Genomic DNA, 5,189 nt, shown 5'->3' with positions numbered 1-5,189 from the left:
TGGCTCAGGCCTCGAAATTGGGGTTGTTTGAAATATTTTGAAAACTGCAGGGGAGTTTCTGCAAAATGTGACTCACTGCCGCTTCCAGTACTTGTTATATGTAGGATAAAAAAAGTCGTAATATCAAACTGCGAATACGTGCAGAGAGCTAGAATTTGGCTCCAAAATTTGGTTCAGGTCTCGATATTGGGATGTTTGGGATATTTTGAAAACTGCAGGGAGGTTTGGGACAAATGTGACCTAACGCCGCTTTCAGTACTTCGCATATGTTGGGTATAAAAAAGTCGTAATATCAAACTGCGAATACCTGCAGAGAGCCAGAATTTGGCTCTAAAATATGGCTCAGGCACCGAAATTGGGATGTTTGGGATATTTTGAAAACTGCAGGGGGGATTGGGACAAATGTGACCAAACGCCGCTTTCAGTACTTGGCATATGTTGGGTATAAAAAAGTCGCAATTTCAAACTGCGAATACGTGCAGAGAGCCAGAATTTGCCTCCAAGATATGGCTCAAGCCTCGATATTGGGATGTTTGGGATATTTTGAAAACTGCAGGGAGGTTTGGGATAAATGTGACCAAACGCCGCTTACAGTACTTCGCATATGTTGGGTATAAAATAGTCGCAATTTCAAACTGCGAATATGTGCAGAGAGCCAGAATTTGGCTCCAATATATGGCTTAGGCCTCGAAATTTGAATGTTTGGGATATTTTGAAAACTGCATGGGAGTTTGGGCAAAATGTGACTCACTGCCATTTCAGTACTTGGCATATGTTGGGTATAAAAAGTCGAAATATCAAACTGCGAATACGTGCATAAAGCCAGAATTTGGCTCCAAAATATGGCTCAGGCCTCGAAATTGGGATGTTTGAAATATTTTGAAAACTGCAGGGGAGTTTGTGCAAAATGTGACTCACTGCCGCTTTCAGTACTTGTTATATGTAGGGTAAAAAAAGTCGTAATATCAAACTGCGAATACGTGCAGAGAGCCAGAATTTGGCTCCAAAATATGGCTCAGGTCTCGATATTGGGATGTTTGGGATATTTTGAAAACTGCAGGGAGGTTTGGGACAAATGTGACCAAACGCCGCTTTCAGTACTTCGCATATGTTGGGTATAAAAAAGTCGTAATATCAAACTGCGAATACCTGCAGAGAGCCAGAATTTGGATCTAAAATATGGCTCACGCACCGAAATTGGGATGTTTGGGATATTTTGAAAACTGCAGGGGAGTTTGTGCAAAATGTGACTCATTGCCGCTTTCATTACTTGGCATATGTTGGGTATAAAAAGTCGTAATAACAAACTGCGAATACGTGCAGAGAGCCAGAATTTGGCTCTAAAATATGGCTCAGGCCCAAAATTGGGATGTCTGGGATATTTTGAAAACTGCAGGGGGAATTGGGACAAATGTGACCAAACGTCATTTTCAGTTCTTCGCATATGTTGGGTATAAAAAAGTCGTAATTTCAAACTGCGAATACGTGCAGAGAGCCAGAATTTGGCTCCAATATATGACTCAGGCCTCGAAATTGGGATGTTTGGGATATTTTGAAAACTGCATGGAAGTTTGTGCAAAATGTGACTGACAGCCGCTCTCAGTACTTGGATATAAAAAGTCGTAATATCAAACTGCGAATACGTGCATAAAGCCAGAATTTGGCACCAAAATATGGCTCAGGCCTCGAAATTGGGATGTTTATGATATTTTGAAAACTGCAGGGGAGTTTGTGCAAAATGTGACTCACTGCCGCTTTCAGGACTTGGCATATGTTGGGTATAAAAAGTCGTAATTTCAAACTGCGAATGTGTGCAGAGAGCCTGAATTTGGCTCAAAAATATGGCTCAGGCCTAGATATTGGGATGTTTGGGATATTTTGAAAACTGCATAGAGGTTTGGGATATATGTGACCAAACGCCGCTTTCAGTACTTCGCATATGTTGGGTATAAAAAATTCGTAATTTCAAACAGCGAATATGTGCAAAAAGCCAGAATTTGGCTCCAATATATGGCTTAGGCCTCAAAATTGGGATGTTTGGGATATTTTGAAAACTGCATGGGAGTTTGTGCAAAATGTGACTCACTGCCATTTCCGTACTTGGCATATGTTGAGTATAAAAAGTCGTAATATCAAACTGCGAATACGTGCATAAAGCCAGAATTTGGCTCCAAAATATGGCTCAGGCCTCGAAATTGGGATGTTTGAAATATTTTGAAAACTGCAGGGGAGTTTGTGCAAAATGTGACTCACTGCCGCTTCCAGTACTTGTTATATGTAGGATAAAAAAAGTCGTAATATCAAACTGCGAATACGTGCAGAGAGCTAGAATTTGGCTCCAAAATTTGGTTCAGGTCTCGATATTGGGATGTTTGGGATATTTTGAAAACTGCAGGGAGGTTTGGGACCAATGTGACCAAACGCCGCTTTAAGTACTTCACATATGTTGGGTATAAAAAAGTCGTAATATCAAACTGCGAATACCTGCAGAGAGCCAGAATTTGGCTCTAAAATATGGCTCAGGCACCGAAATTGGGATGTTGGGATATTTTGAAAACTGCAGGGGGGATTGGGACAAATGTGACCAAACGCCGCTTTCAGTACTTGGCATATGTTGGGTATAAAAAAGTCGCAATTTCAAACTGAGAATACGTGCAGAGAGCCAGAATTTGGCTCTGTGGGAACCGACCTGTGAGATTTATATTTATTTAATTTATATGAATTTATATTTACGTTAATTTATATACTTCGATAGCAATTTGTATAATGATAAGTGGACTGTATTTCTGCAATAATCTCTTAATCTCACAAATCGATCCTCTACACATTAGGGGGGGTTTATTAGTTTATATATATGCAGCCAATCAAACTACAGTAATAGCTACATACATTGTTAAACATTGAAGAGGTTCCTTATCTTATAGTACAGCAGGTTAGTCCACCAGGTATAACTAGGGTGTAGACACCAAATTATCCTCTTTGAGGTAGCTTCCTTATCACCCAGTAACTGGTGCACAAATCTTGCATCCTCGTCTTGACCTGTCAAAAGTGCGCTAGCTGTGAAGCCAGATACCTATATATGACAAGTATATCAGAGAAAACAGTACATGGAACATGAAGACCTGGCTTAATTACCTTTAGTTTGAGGCTTCCATGTGATCTAACCGGGTCACCCTATATCCTGACATTAATGGCCATAAATGAATGATAAACGGGTTTCGGATAGACTTAACTTGAATTGTAGACATCGTGTTGGAGATGGTACCTTTGGTTTCCATAACACTACGTCCAAGTAAAATTAACAGGAGCCGAATTTGCTCCCGTGTGAGCCTCTGGTCTCAATATACAATGGCTGTTTAACACTCCATACTATTGACGTTACTGGCCGACATTGTCCAGAATGATAGGAGCTAAATTTGCTCCACAAGTCTCGGAGGTGACACAACAATGGCTGCTCCTTCCTCACTCTCGCCTGGCCTACTTTGTCCAGATTTCAGAAAGTGATAGAAGGGTCACATTTACTCTACTTTAATATTGATAATTAAGTTAATTTATATAAGATGTTTTTATGATGGTAAAGTCCAAAGACTAATGTATTTAAGAACAATTCCCAGCAGAATAGCTGGTGAATTATAATAGTATGTGGTGATGATATCCCGTTTTCTATAGACGGTAATTCCTCTACAAGTTACGTTTTCTATGGGTAACTTGTTGGTAATACAGCAGAAATTATTATCTGTCTGTATGATATATTAAATGGTGTCGGATTTTCCGACATAATTCCCCAGGGGGCTGCTCACGGGTCGAAGTCCTGTTTAGAACAGACGAACACCGATACTCCTCCTTCGAATTATTAGATTAATTTGATGTTAGTAGTTAGTAATCACACGTTTGTGTGTCTGTTCGTACAGGACGGATGTCCCGTACTAGAGTTGCAGGGGTTAGAAGTCTAATGCGATTTCATTTCCCTGTCAACTCTTGAAAGGCTAATATTCAAGCCTAATTACATATTATTTAACCCAGAAGACTGGATGTGATCAAGTACTACAGTCAAGTATGATTCAGGGACTGCAGTGAGATCAGTGACATTAGATATAACTTGAAGTTTGTTCAGGTAACTGGTCACTGATATATAAACACTGAGGCCCATGGAATACATCTTGATTAAATAATAAATGTATCAAATCAGTCATCAGATTTATTGGGGTTTAATTTAGTTAATTGATTCAGAAGACTGAATAGCTCATCATTAAAGTAAAGTATGGTTCTGAGACTGCAGTGGGTTCAGTGACATTGGTCGCAGTGACTTGTAGCTGTTTTAGGCTACTGTTCACTGATTTGCCACTGAGGCCTTATGAACTCATCTTCAGCTTTAAATGATGATACTAACATCAACCTCTGTTGGTATAGTCAGCTGTAATCTCCTTAGTATAATGCTACTGGAGAAATATAATCAGCTGACAAATTTAGGTTTCTACTGGTATTGTTTATCTGCAGGCATAGGTCTCCTCAGGCTTGATACTGGGCCTGAGAGTAATTTACCTCCTGCAGAGTTTAACATGGTTATGCCCTGATATTTAGTAGGGCTACCAATGAATTGATGGTAGTAGTCTGTCCCCACAAGGACAGCCATTTGGCATTTGATTTGCTCAAATTTACCTGCAGCCGCTTGATAATAGCTTTCCAGGTCAGCATAATCAACTTGAGATTGTTGTGACAAATCTTCACATTTCTTGATCTGTCTTGTTAAGTGGCCTTTAAGACCTGCAAGGGTTCTTTTCATTCTCCCTGCATTATCCATCCTGGCTAGTTGGTGAAGCCTTGTGGGGCTTGTACTTGGGCTGCTCATAATACTGAACAAACACTAATGGTAGCCTAGGGTAAATTCTGAACTCACTAGGCCATAATCCTACCTCTACTAGAGGTTAGCACTTAAAATTAATACACATTATATATATACAATCATACACACTAATGATTTGAGTGATAAACCAGTGTCACTGGAAGTACCTTTAGGTTAGCTCTTCTATATCACCCTAGGATGGTAGAGACACTAATTAATCACTCAAAGGTGTAATGATCATAAGTAAATTATTATATATACAACTCAACTCGAGTTGATAAAAATTACACCCAAAATAGGGTCTGGACCATGCATTAATGGTGCTAGGTTATTCAATAAAGTACAA

Source organism: Procambarus clarkii, unplaced genomic scaffold, assembly GCF_040958095.1.
Source record: "Procambarus clarkii isolate CNS0578487 unplaced genomic scaffold, FALCON_Pclarkii_2.0 HiC_scaffold_240, whole genome shotgun sequence".
Taxonomy (NCBI): Eukaryota; Metazoa; Arthropoda; class Malacostraca; order Decapoda; family Cambaridae; genus Procambarus; species Procambarus clarkii.
This window is presented reverse-complemented; position numbering follows the sequence as displayed.